Source organism: Podarcis pityusensis (assembly GCF_964106645.2).
Source record: "Podarcis pityusensis genome assembly, chromosome: 7".
Taxonomy (NCBI): Eukaryota; Metazoa; Chordata; class Lepidosauria; order Squamata; family Lacertidae; genus Podarcis; species Podarcis pityusensis.
Window position 1 is genome coordinate 49816016 of NC_138031.1, and position 14224 is coordinate 49830239.

Below are 14224 nucleotides of genomic sequence, written 5' to 3' on the forward strand. Positions count from 1 at the left end.
AAAGAAATATAGACAAACATCTAGTTGGCAATTTATGTAGTCTGGAGAAGAATTTATTTTTTGCTGTGGTAGACCTAAGTTTGAGCCACTGCCTCTCTTCACCCTATTTTATTTTATTGCCTTACTGTACAGACTTTTTAATGATTGAGAGGATCTTTTAATATCTTACACAGTATGTATCTAGAACAAGCATGTAATGTGCTGATGACTTACTTTGTGATTGTATCTCTTTATGATAAAAGCCTGGATCCAAAGAAATGCAAGATTCAGGGAGCAAACTGGGGTTGGCTTTAATTTGCCTTCAATGCTCTCCCAGTCTTGCTTCACAAACTGCTTATGAAACATACTCTCACTCACTCTCTCTCTCTCTCTCTCTGTGTGTGTGTGTGTGTGAGAGAGAGAGAGAGAGAGAGAGATAGAGAGAGACAGACAGACACCAAGATCCAGAGACAAAGACAGTGACAGAGAGAGAGAGTGTTAAAATGCAGTTTGTGATGCAGAGTGGGGTATGATGTCTGGGGGAGAACAAAGACAAAAGCCCGACCTGCTCCAGAGTACTGTATGTATTTTGCAAATTTTTAATTCAGTTGTAAACGAATGTTTCTGGGAGAACTCTATGTTCAGGAGAATCAAATGGTACAGTCCTCTTGGGATTTAGAATACAGGTGAGAGATTCCTAGATCAAAAGCTCCCTTATAACAAACATTTTGCATTTGTGTGGGGGGGGGCAGTCTGGAATTGTGAGACTAGTGTACTGTGCCATGTAGTTCTTTTAAACAAAGTTTGGCTCTATGTTTGACTCCATGTTTTGTTTGAACCGGTCTAGGTAAGAGGTTTAGTTAGGTTGAGGTGCTCAAGCTTTTTGCCACTGCAAGCCAGGATATAAAAAAGGGGATTTCAGGACTTTGAAAGGCTGGTAGTGTAGAACTTTATCACATTTACCGTATTTTTCGCCCTATAGGACGCACCGTCCTATAAGGCGCACCTAGTTTTTTGGGGGGGAAATAAAGGGAAAAACATTATTTTTCCCCCAGGCGCAGGGCTGGGGCGGGGGAAGCCCGAGCTTCCCTCTACCCCAGCCCCCAAACAGGCAGCTCTCTGCAAGCAGTGGGAGCCCAGCGCTGGCTCCCGCTGCTTGCGGAGAGGTCCGCGAAGCCTGGACGCGCTGAAATCAGCACGCGCAGGCTTCAGCGTGCAGGCAACTCTCCGCAAGCAGCGGGAGCGCTCCCGCTGCTTGCGGAGAGGTCCGCGAAGCCTGGACGCGCTGAGCTCAGTGCGCGCAGGCTTCAGCGTGCAGGCAACTCTCCACAAGCAGGGGGAGCGCTCCCGCTGCTTGCGGAGAGGTCCGCGAAGCCTGGACGCGCTGAGCTCAGCGCGGGCAGGCTTCAGCGTGCAGGCAACTCTCCGCAAGCAGGGGGAGCGCTCCCGCTGCTTGCGGAGAGGTCCGCGAAGCCTGGACGCGCTGAGCTCAGCTGCTTGCGGAGACGTCCGCGAAGCCTGGAGAGCGAGAGGGGTTGGTGCGCACCGCCCCCTCTCGCTCTCCAGGCTTCAGCGAAAGCCTGCATTCGCCCCGTAGGATGCACACACATTTCCCCTTCATTTTTGGAGGGGAAAAAGTGCGTCCTATAGGGCGAAAAATACGGTACATGGTCCTGTTGATCTACTCCCTTAGACTCACTTTTGATAAAGATAACAAACATTTTTGATGTTCTTCCAGCATGTACTTAGACTTACCAAGTGAATTTTCATCTGTAAATTAGTAACAATACAGCAAACACTGGGATATGTTTGGATCTAGTTTGGACTAGAAGTTAAATATTCAAGTGCTTCTTTGTATATCATCCAGGGTAGCTGGAAAACTATGCATGTACTAAGCTGAATCTCAAACTGTGTGAGAAAATAAATGTTTTATAAGATAACCAGTAATTTGCACTATGGAAAAGAGACGAGTTACTAGGCATCCTCAACCTCGGCCCTCCAGCTATTTTGAGACTACAGTTCCCATCATTCCTGACCACTGGTCCTGCTAGCTAGGGATCATAGGAGTTGTAGGCCAAAAACATCTGGAGGACCGAGGTTGAGGAACCCTGCCTAAGCTCATACTTTTTGAGATTCTCTTTAATAAGAATGTAATGAGAATAGGCAGTCTTCCTATACATGACAAGGCCTATTTCAATGAGCAGAACCTTTTGCATAGCTCTCCTTCATTCATTAAGGCTACTTCCAGGGGATAGTGCCCATGTTAATTAAGTAATACCTGAAGTGTTATTTTACAGAAAAGCAGAAAAAAGCTTAAATATTTTATCATAAAGTCATTTGATATTTGTTTGCAGCCATTGTTTCCTTTGTGATTTTTAAAAACGCTCATTCAACTTTTCAGAATCCCTCCAGTTTCCTAGAGAAAGGCTGAGGACCTTTCTCCAAGAGAAAGTTGGATTCCAACTTTCAGCAGACTGATGTGATCTGAAGAGCCACAGCTTCCTCACTCCTGCCATAGAGCCAGGGTGGGATTATATCTGATACTAAAAGGAACACAAATGAATGGGGAAGGTACCACACACAGATGCAGACACACACACACACACACACTGAATAATACAAAGGGGAAAGTTATTAATTAATTAATTAATAAACTTACTGTGTTTAATATTTTGTGTGGAAAGAGATTTGGAGTAAATAGCCCTATGATCTCCCATCAGCGACACTTGCGTTCCTATTATTCTATTTGTCAGCACTGAAACATCTGTAGTCAAAATGTAAAAGATAATGGTGTATGGGGGTACACTGGTACCTGTGCAGACCTTAGGGAGAGGGAGCAATTACCCATTAGAAATATTTGCTGTTTCACACAACACAGACTTCAGGCAAACAGGTGGCCTGGGAAGCCAGAAATAAAGGCTTTAGTCTTTCTCATGTCACGCTGAGTTCCCGTCAGTCTTGCTATCTTTGCAGGTCAGAACAACCCTTGAAGTCCTATCTAGTGATGCTCACAAGAGGAGTATAGAATATAATTACCGTAATAAGGATCATATTGAAGGATCATCTTGCATTACAGAGTCAATCCAGAACAAGCAACGTAATGCTTTTCTCTTGGGAATCTATTATTCTAAACTCCTGTAGAGGCTGTTTGATTTGTTAAGGGTGTTCAGTCAACTCACTAATCTTTTTTTAGGAGTCTCCTTCATATTAGCAATAATTTAAAACAATAAGAAACAATAGGTTACTCAATTTTCATAAAAAATTCCCCCCTTTTAATCGCCCGTTCATTAAAAACTTTAACAAAATATTTTAGACTGGGAATAAAGAGTTGTAATGTTGACACTGCATAGTATTATTAACATCACATGGTAGAGAAAGGGTGGGGGAGCAACAGTTCTGGGGTTGAATATGTCCCTCCAGTGTTCTTCCTGGCTCCCAGGACTCTTCCCAGGCTAAACCTCTGACTAGCCCTTCTCTGCACTCTCTGCAAGTAGTTTTGCATGGCCTTGAAATGTTATATTGCCTCTTGCTTGTCTGAATAGAGAGTTGTGTGCATGTGTGGGTGTATGTATCTCTGATTCTTGCATAGCTGGGATGAAATGTGAATGTAATTGAAGAGCCAGCATGAGAGTGAAGCTAAGTACAAACTCCTATTTACTCTGCATCCAGTGCCTAAACTGCACCCAGTTCCCAAACTGCTGTTTTTTGGACCTGGTGTGCACACGTTGGCCACAATCCATATCTATCCTGGAATTTCTTCTGAAATACTGATTTAGTTTCAATCTGAATTGAGAAAAAGAACAACCTGGCTGGTAATGTGGACACAGCCCAAGAGAGCAGCAATATGTCATTTAGTGGGTTTGGGACAGTTTGAGTAGGATCTAATGACAATATAGAAACACTTGAAAGCTTTTCTAAAACTCCCAAGTCAATGCAGGATTTGCAGGGTCTGTTTATAGGAAACAACAGTAGTGACCCAACTGACGATTGAGAAGATGAAAGGAAGCCTTTTGGATTAAACAAGATTTATGAAATAAAAGTATTAGAGCTTCACAAAAGGCAGAATTAGGGGTTTATTTAACCATTGCAGCATGACGTGATGGGATGGGGTACAACAGAATAGAGATAAAAGGGTGAAAATAAAAAGATGAGGGAGGGAGGCAATAGCGAGGCAAAGAATCCTTACAATGTCTCCAAAACCACCTCACAAGCTACAAATCTTCTTATAATTGAAAACAGCACAATGAAACAAAACAGGTTTCATTAGCAATTCTGGCTTCTTAGCAAAGAGTGCTTGAAAGGCAAGGCATTTTCTGTAATGAGATTTAGCCTAAGATCACCCCTAAAGAAAGGGGGAAATCTGTTTTGTGGTTTGATGACCAGAATTCTGCTGCACCTTGAAAATATTCTATACGGGAGCTGCTTGTCACCTAATCAATAGGCATTAGAAAACTGGCCTAGGTTTAACCAAGATAGCACACACACACACGCAGCAAATAGCCTTACCTGAAAAGCTAATGGACAGGTGAAAGGACATAAAAAAGGCAAACAGTACAATTTTGATACACATTGGTATGATTTCATCATGTACACCCATAGATTGGGTCATCTACTAAGATCATCACTGTCACACACAGATTTATGGAGGCAAATCATGATGAATGATCAGTACACAGGTTGCCTAGAGGAGCCCATAGTTTGTTTCTGTGGAAAGAACTAGTAGCAAGCAGGATGAGAAGAAACTATGGAATGCATTTGAAAAAGGCACACAGTGGGGGCAGGGGGAGAACACACATGCTGGTTACAATCCAACAACACAGAATTAAGTATGCCTAATTCTGTGTTGGATTCAATCCCTGTTTCTGGAGTGAGCAATGCTCATGAATGCATACACTCAAACAGGTAATGGGAACATCACATCTGGAATCCTTCAGGATGATTCACACACTTTCTCCCTCCTGACTCTGCAGGGAATTGGCACCCCCTGTGATGAAATCCAAACACTGGCTGAAGTTATATGGCCAAACACACAGAAAAGCAGATGGAAAGATTTCAGTTCTGTACATACATCTGTAAAATGGACAGTCTCAAGTGCTTCTGCCAAGATGACAAAGGTCCAAAGGAATTTTTGAGAGTGATCCAGAAGATGTCACACTTGTGTATGTATATTTTCTTTGACATAATCATAGTAAATACACACCTGAATTTTACTTAGCCAACCATGAGGAAGAAAATAAACAAGAGATGAGCCTAAATATATAGAACTTACATAAAAGCTAGTACAGTACCATGGACGTTTGTAATGAGAACTGAATTTAAAAATAACACATTTTGTGGGGAAATGCTTGAATAACATTTTTTCCAGGCTCAGTGCTTAATGTGCCATTCTAAAACAAAGATGGATGATGTCAGGGACTGGCAGGATGCTGACAAGTGTGCACTGGAGAAAGGGAGAATGGAGTATGACTGGGGGGGGGTGTCTCATTGATTTGTGGGAAACTGCACTGGCCAGGAGGCAAGAGACAGAGGCAGGGGAAGCTTCAGAGCTGGAGGTGGAACACAAGATGGGTCAGAAGAAGAGGACAAAGAAGCAGGTCAGACAAGTGAAGAGCCAGGATTGAAAAGGGATGAGCAGAGGAAGTTGCCATGCCAGTGCAGTCTTTGGGTGCATGCCTGCAGACCGTTGGGGGGATGGAAGGTACATAAACTGGTGGAAGGGTGGTTGTCCCCTGTTGCTACAACTGCTCGATAGAGTGCAGACCTGGGAATAGCTGCCTAGATGCTAGATTGGTGTGGGTAGAGTTGTTATCTTTGACAATAAAGACTTAACTATCTGCCGTGTGCATTCCTTTGGCTGGGAAGCACCATTGACAGGTAACATGTAGTCCTCCAGGTGTTGGATTCCAATTCTCATCAGTCCTAGCATGGCCAAAGATGAGGGAAGATGGGAGGTGTAGTCCAACAACATCTGAAGGACACAACAGATTCCCCAGTCATGCCCTACCCTAGGAAAACCTCCATTTGTGTGTATGGATAACATGTCACAAAACCTTCCTCTACTACTGAAAAAAATAAGGTCACTTTCATCTTACACAAGTCTTTGTGTGCGCATCACTTGTTTCAGCTCACACACGCTTTGAAACTGCTGAATCAGCATGAATTTCTGTCATTTTGAAAGGAATGTAAGAAGTCTGGAACAAGACGTGATGAGGATTGTATGGCTGATGTCAAAGGCAGCTCCTCCATCTCTGTTCCCCTTCCACCTCTCTGTCATGAACTGTCTGATAAACTGTGATCATGTGATATATCAGAAGAGAAATTGGGAGGTGCAATCACAGCAGAAATTGCAGGTACTGCAAGGTAAAGATGAAAACAATCCATGAGAGTGCTACATCGGCCGCTCTGAGCCCAGCTTCAGCTAGGGATGGTGGGATATAAATAAAATTTTATTAATTTATTATTATTGTTGTTATTACATTTGGTGCCAGGCCAGTGGCTCTTGTAAATCTAATTCCAGCCTAAGACTTCTTAGAGATATGTGTTCTGTAGTGATTTTATGGTTCATATTGTGTTGTCATCTTATTGATTGTAACCTGTCCTGAGAACATTTGATATAGGGTGGGTTAGAAATATAATAATAACAATTAAAACCAATGCAATTTGTCAGGGTTTGTCTTGTCAGTATAACCTTAAAATATATCTAGCAGTGTTTTTTCTATCTGCTTAATTGGGAAGAGTTTCTACACAATTGCAGTTCTCTGAAACTTTTTTTTAGTGGAAACAACAACAACTCTTTGCTCTTTAACCCATGGCTGAGTTGACTATGGTGACCCCCTACAAGAGGCTCTGTTTTGGTTGTGATTTATTGAAACGTCTTCAGCAGTGGTATATGAATCAACAAAGTGACGCTGTCAATAGCTTTCAGCTAAAGTGAAAGTATGCATTGAATTTAATGCATGGCAATGATTACATAGGTGTTCAGAATTAATAAACTGCCTATAATAAAACCGATCTTGCATCTCTGTAACACAGACTCTTTTAAGAGTAAACCTACTGCCTTTGTTAGAAAGTTGACTGGAATTGCTTTTTAAATTTAAAAAAAAAGGAAGCACACACTGAATGACAATTTAACTAGGAAATTATTTAGCACTTTAAATTTCTTTACATAGAAATCATCTACCGTTCTGCAGCATAAGGGGCTAGAAGGTAAATCTACCTAAAGTAGGCATGGCCAAACTCGGCCTTCCAGATGTTTTCTAACTACAGTTCACATCATCCCTGACCATTGGTCCTGTTAGCTAGGGATGGTGGGAGTTGTAGTCCCAAAACATCTGGAGGGTTGAGTTTGGCCATGCCTGACCTAAAGGAACATAAATTGAATAAAAAACACTTTCTTGATATAAATGATAGTGGTTCTTCAGAAAATAAGTAGTGAAAAAAGATGACCAGAAGAAAAACAGCTTTAAAAACTCTTTCAAAATGCATGGTATACAATCCCTATCCCAGCTCATACACTTATGTTTGCAATTTGAACTATATTCATATGCATCAGTTTATCATACAAATTTAGAAAACCATTTTCTGAACTCTTGCTTGAAAATAAAATCCCATTGAACTCAGTGGGATTTACTTCTAAACTGACAATATGCAGATACAGTGGTACCTCAGTTTTCGAACGTAATCCATTCCGGTAGCCTGTTTGGCTTCTGAAACATTTGAAAACCAAGGTGCAAAGGGCCGTCTGCAATTTCCATTGAGAAAATTGAAAAACATGCAGTGGAAGCTGTTTGACTTCTGAGGTGCGTTTGAAAATGGAAGCAATTACTTCCGGGTCTTTGGCATTCAAAAAGCGAAACATTCGGCTTCCGAGATGCTCAAAAACCGAGGTACCACTGTAATTGGGACTGATTTTTAATCTCACCCCTGAGCTCATCACAATACGTTCTCCCTTTGTAATTATGATCAGATAAATAGTTTTCAACTTTTTAAAATCTTTATTGGTATTTATCAGAAACTAGAGATCTGATTTTCATGCACTGTAGAATCAAGCCTACTCACGGCCTTCAAAGAGTTAGCTCATTGCCAGATGTTTTGCAAAATGCCTGCAGATGCCTTGATATGGAATCACGAATGCTTTGCTCTTGAAAAGATTCTCACGCACCAGGGTTTTCTGTCAACAAATTGGTGGCCTAAACACATGCAAAAACGTGCAGCTGAAAAATTTAGAGATGGGGAAAATAGGGACATTCAGGGATCAAATAAGAAGCCAGGATGGTTTTTGTAATTCCGGGACTGTCCCAGGAAAATCAGGACACTTGGAGGATATGGCATGCATGTTTTAATGATGTTTCATTTCAGATTTTTCTCTGTAAGCTGCTTTGAACTAAACTGAGACCTGCCTGTCCAAAATCACTGCTTTCTGCAAGGCATTCTTCCAGTGGAAGGAGAGGAATGTGCAAGTGAAACAATTTGTATTGTGAAATTTATAAGCCTTCTCTTGACATAGACTAGGCTTGGTGTAATGTAGCAGTACATTAAAAGCATAAAAAAATGGCCACTCTACACTCTAAATCAGTAAAAACATCACAAATGCTAAAATTCAAGTCCACTCAATCAAGTCCTCGGTCCAAGGACAACTTATAAAATTAGTTCAAATGCATATCCCATTGGTAAGTCTCCAGGAGGCAAGATGTTCCAGCTGGAACCAAAATGCCTTTTTAGGTGTGCTTGTTTTATCTCCATGTATCTCTTGTGTAAGGGAGGAAAAGGCTGAAGTTAAGCTAATAAAAATTGTTAAAATGGGGAGGATTCCCACCACCAAAGTTAATATTTGTCTTATTTGTTCTTCATAAGCCATAGCTTGTTGGAACAACCAATACTTCTTGCTTCTATGCTTGGATTTCACAAGACATATGTAGAGAACTTTAATCACATTAAAAATATTGAGGTTAGATAACAGTATGTTTTGGAATTCCTACAGCACAGGGTGGGTCTGTTAGCCCCATAGCAACATGAATATATTTTATGCCCTGTTACTCGGCAGCAGAAAGAGAAGACCCATTCCTTAGCCGGGAAAAGCAGTTGTTTATCGCATACTGGCCCCAATCCAGGACCTCTTGCATGCAGCAGCATTTTCAATGCTATGCATGATTCTCTTTTCTCTGAAAGTACTGGTTGCTTGTTAGGGAAAAATGAATAGAAAGAGCCTATATCCATTTTCACAACAGAGTTTGTAGGGCTGATAATATTTGGAAGTATATTCACCTGTTTGACAGTGTACGAAAGGTCCATAGACTGGATTTTGGTTTGGGTACAGAAACTGCCTTTGTTGTTTTGGTGGATGATTGACACTAGGAGAGGAAGAGAAACAAACCCTTTTCCAGACAAAATATCCTGATGCCAGGGAACTCAGTGGAATGACAAGCTGAAGGAAAAGTAAACCTTCTTCTTGGATATGGTCATATTCCCCCTAAATGTGCCAGATTAGCTCTAGGAGCAAGGCTTTCTTTGTGGTGGCCCTGGATCTGTGGGAATTAATGCTATCTCCTGGGAAGTCTGCTTGTCTACCTTACTTGTTTCCTTTGAGAAACAGATAAATGCTTTTTATTACGTCATGTCTTTGAAAGCTAGGGCATTAGACTGCTGATTGTTGTTGGTCTTGTTCCTTATTTGTTCTTGAATACTATCTGTTTTTACCTTTTATTTTTCTGTGTCCTAACGTTTCCTTGGCATACAGCATTGAGAATACTTGTGTGGAAAAGTAACATATAAATAAAAGTTGTATCCATATAGGGAAATCTGTTTCATCCCACCTTGATATGTTTGAAGACTTCAAGGGTTCTATTTAACTCATTAACACCCTGATACTTAGAAGGCTTGCAATACCTTCTGGGTCATGGAAAAGGCCAAATGGTGGGATTAGAAATCCAAAAGTTACAAAGGACTAAAAATTATTAATGGTGCAACAAAAATCAGTCTATGATCTCAATGAAACAAGACAGATGCACTTTCTTTCATTATGACATCGAGTGACTCCAACAAATATTAAAATCAATGATTTTGAAAGCAGGTCTTGTACAATCTATTATTTCTTGGGACATTTGCAGGGAAACAAAACCAAAATGTTTGTTTACAAAGCTATTGTACTACCAACCTTACTGTATGCTTGTGAAACATGGACCACTTATAAACACCATCTCCAATTCCTCAAAAGATTCCATCAATGGTGTCTCCCAAAAATGTTACATATCACTTCGGAAGACAGGCAAACTAATGCCAGTGTACTAGAAGAAGCAAAAATCACCAGTGTCAAAGCAATGATTTTTCGTTGGACTGGCCATGTTGTCTGGATGCCTGATTATCAACTTTCAAAGCAACTACTCTATTCCAAACTTAAAAATGGAAAGTGTAATGCTGATGGTCAATAAAAGAGGTTTAAAGACTTTCTCAAGGCGAATTTATAAAATGTAGTATAAACACTGACAACTGAGAAACATTGACCTGTGAGCGTTCCAGCTGGAGAACAGCCTTTACTAAAGGTGTCATGGACTTTGAAGATGCTTAAACTCAGGACGAAAGGGAAGGCACGTTTGGCAAACCTTCACCATGATCAACCCTGTCCCAGAAACCTATGTCCCCACTGTGGAAGGACGTGTGGATCCAGAATGGGCCTCCACAGTCACTTATGGACTTACTGTTAGGACAGGGGTCTGCAACCTTTAAGACAAAAAGAGGCACTTGGACCCGTTTCCGAAGAAAAAAAAACTGGGAGCCGCAAAACTTGTCATTATAAAAATAACTTTTTTGTCACTTTTATTATTATTGCTTTGTTTGACCCCTCAGAATTACTCCTCCTCATAGAAATAAACGTTAAATTTTTTTTGTGTGTGTGTTCTTCACTCCCCTTCAAAACAGTGACCAGCGTACATGCCCCTTACAATGTAGCGGGCGGGCAGGTGGGAAGGTGACGTCGGGACGGTGCGTGACTAACGCACGCACCGCCCCCATGCGACGTCACAGCCAGTACAGGGCCCGCCACAGTGGGGAGTGTCGGGGCGCACAATGCGCCTCCTCCCCTCGCTAGTATCCGCCCCGGACCCGCGGCAAAGGTGTAAAAGAGCCACATGCGGCTCCGGAGCCGCGGGTTGCAGACCCCTGTGTTAGGACCATGTTCATGCAAGACAATTTTACTCCGGTGCAAGTGATCGCCAAAGAAGAAGAAGAATTTCTTGGGATCGTCATCTTAAAGAAAAAGATATCAGTATGTTTTGTAAAGTTTGACACAGTGGCTATTGTTTGTCTTTTGATTTACATGAAGAAATGGCTCATCTCTGGCTCAATGTGTAATTTTTTATAGTGATATAAACCAGGTTACCCAGAATATGGCCTTTCATTTTACCAGCCTCATCTCACCTGTATGCTTCTTAAAGTTAAGCAATGGGACCATTTTTGTACCAACATTTTATTTGCATTACAAGCTATGAATAGTGAATGTGCTGATTGATTACCCAAATGCAAATTCCTACTCATAACTTTTTTTTACATAGTCTACATGATTCAGAGGTGTGTGCCTCTGTATGTGCTCTATAAAGATTGACCAAAGAAAGTTGGGTATGGAAAATGATACCTACAGTTTGGGAAGATGACCTTAAAATTTGATTTGGGAATGACTCACTTAAACCTTTGAGTTTCTCCAAACGCAGTTTACTAGGTTTTGGTTGAATGGTATTTTATTTATTGTTTATTTTAAAATTTGCCAACACTGTGATCAAGTGGGCATTTAACAGCTTTACCATGAACCTAGATTGCACCTCTTCAAGTGCAGGTAGTTTGTACGGTTAGTGATCCGTTTATCCCCAGCATACTGTTTAAGTGACTGCCCACTTGGAAAGTGAAGGATAAAATACATTGGTAGAATATAAATCATTCCTTTGGATATGATCTAATATGTATCAGTTTCACTAAAAAGGCACCAAGCAATCAGAAGCATCTACTGTTTGCATGTTGTGAGTTAATTATAATTAAATATGATTTCGTTTTGCTTTTCCTATATATGGTATCTGAATTTTGACAGGCTAAGTATATCTTGTGAATATTTCTCAGCCAGTGACAGACAAGCAATGTACAACACAGTGATCTGGAGGGGTGTTTGTGTCAAAGTTTTTTGCCCCTCATGAATGTGACCCAGAACAGGAACAAACTATTACAGTCTAAGAGTATCAGCAGGGAGTCACAGTAAGTGTTGCTCATTCTCTTGCCAAATTTTCTGCCACAAAGAATCCATACTTAACATATCAGTTCAGCTGAGACACAGCCCCGTGCCACACAAATTACTACAGCTGGTGCTGTTTTGCTTCTAATTTCAATGCAGCTCTCCTGAAAATACATTAAATATTTCAACAAAACATACCCTTCTTCAGGAGCTTCTGGGGCAAAAATTCCATGCAGGTGCTTCTAGAAGTGCATCTAGCTCATCCACCTCCACCTTGAAATTATGGAGGCTGCTAAACGATTCAACAATTAAGAAATATTTTTGGCTTTCCATAGAAAGATTTGTATCCAATGGTGTCTTTCATGTGGACAGAAGGCTCTTCAGTTCAGAGGAGGTTTCTATTAGTAGAAATGAGGGGAAGCAAATTTTGCTTCAGAGGGTTGGGAGGTGGCGTGAAGAGAGAGGAAATGGGCAAAAATGGCCTTCCTCCCTGTTCTCCTGACAGAAGCTTCCACTGATTCAAAAGCCCTTCCATCTGTGCAAGGGACACCACCGAATACAATACTAAACCTGGTCTGTGTGTATCTATTTATTTACTAGAAAATTCCATAGTATTTGAGTGAAAGCAAACTGCCATTTTGTAATGATCTCAGGCAGGCAAGCAAGCTCCAATAAGCAATTAATGAGTCTCTGGCAGTTTTATGTACGTTTATTTACAATTTAAATCCAAAGAGCAGCTCTGAGCCTGCCACCATTAGCTACAAGTTGGTCACTCAGAGTCTCCGCCCCTGTCACAGCACGAAGGGCACCAAAGCCCAGTTCTTCCTTTCTTTCACTTCTGTTGCATTTTAACCCTTTCAGCTCTTCTAGTTCGGGGAGAAGGTGGTTGAACTCCCCCCCCCCGCTATCAAAAGAAGAAGCCTCTAAATGCTGCCTTTCTCCTGGTTGCATAGCAACACCCTCAATGCCATCTATCTCCTCCCTTCCCTCTGTCTGTGAGCTTTCTGTGTCTGGCAACTCCTGATGACGGTGGGCCGGGGTAACCCACTCCTGCTCGTCTCCAGAGTCAGACTCTGTCTGCCTCTGTACTGGCTCTGTACTTCATCTCCAGAGTCTGGCTCTTCGCAGGTGTTCAATTCAGCCACATCCCTGACACATTTTAAGTAGTACAGAAATATTACATGGGTAAGTAAAGAGGCAAGAACCTGAATAGTTCTTGCGTCAGTTGAGCAATTGTTTCACAATCTTATGTGAACTGCATTTCATAGTAGTAATACAGTAAAAAGGCAAAAAGGTAAAGGTAAAGGTACCCCTGCCCGTACAGGCCAGTCTTGACAGACTCTAGGGTTGTGTGCTCATCTCACTCTATAGGCCGGGAGCCAGCGCTGTCCGCAGACACTTCCGGGTCACGTGGCCAGCGTGATGAAGCTGCTCTGGCGAACCGGCACCAGAGCAGCACACGGAAACGCCGTTTACCTTCCCGCTATAAAGCGGTACCTATTTATCTACTTGCACTTAAGGGTGCTTTCGAACTGCTAGGTGGGCAGGAGCTGGGACCGAACGACGGGAGCTCACCCCGCCGCGGGGATTCGAACCGCTGACCATGCGATCGGCAAGTCCTAGGCGTTGAGTTTTTACCCACAGCGCCACCCGCGTCCCTACAGTAGTTAAGTATAAATGCAAATCATTATTGGTTCCATTTAAATCATTTTTATATAATTGCTTCTAATAGCAAACTCAAGTGATTGAGTGCTCATCAGTTTAGAAACAAAATGGGGCCATCCAAAAACAAATTAGCACTTTCTACATACATGGAGGACTCATCAGACATGCACAAGTCCTCTAGCACAATATAATACAGTGGAGGAAAGGCCTTGGGAGTCTTTCTTCTTCTTTCCTTCTCCTGACCTCTCCCTCCTCCAGAGAGTTCTGGGAAGTTCTACAAAGCTCCTGCTCGGAATTGGCCAGAGCGCTGAACAGGACCACATCTGGAGATAATGTTCCACTGCAATGTTTAATTACAGGTTCCATTTG

The 14224-nt window shown here is 41.8% G+C and overlaps 2 long non-coding RNA genes across 4 annotated transcripts in view; both read left to right on the forward strand.

Annotated features, from left to right (window-relative positions):
• LOC308481690 overlaps nucleotides 1-14224 on the forward strand; it is a 140739-nt gene that overhangs the window by 21997 nt on the left and 104518 nt on the right. The window lies entirely within an intron of this gene.
• Nucleotides 361-6405, forward strand: LOC308481709. Of its 2 annotated transcripts, none has more exons than XR_013988834.1 (3): nucleotides 361-559; nucleotides 4950-5138; nucleotides 6158-6405. It is a non-coding gene; the product is annotated as an uncharacterized lncRNA (long non-coding RNA). The 2 variants fall into 2 exon arrangements; XR_013988835.1 differs by lacking the exon at nucleotides 6158-6405 and adding an exon at nucleotides 6104-6113.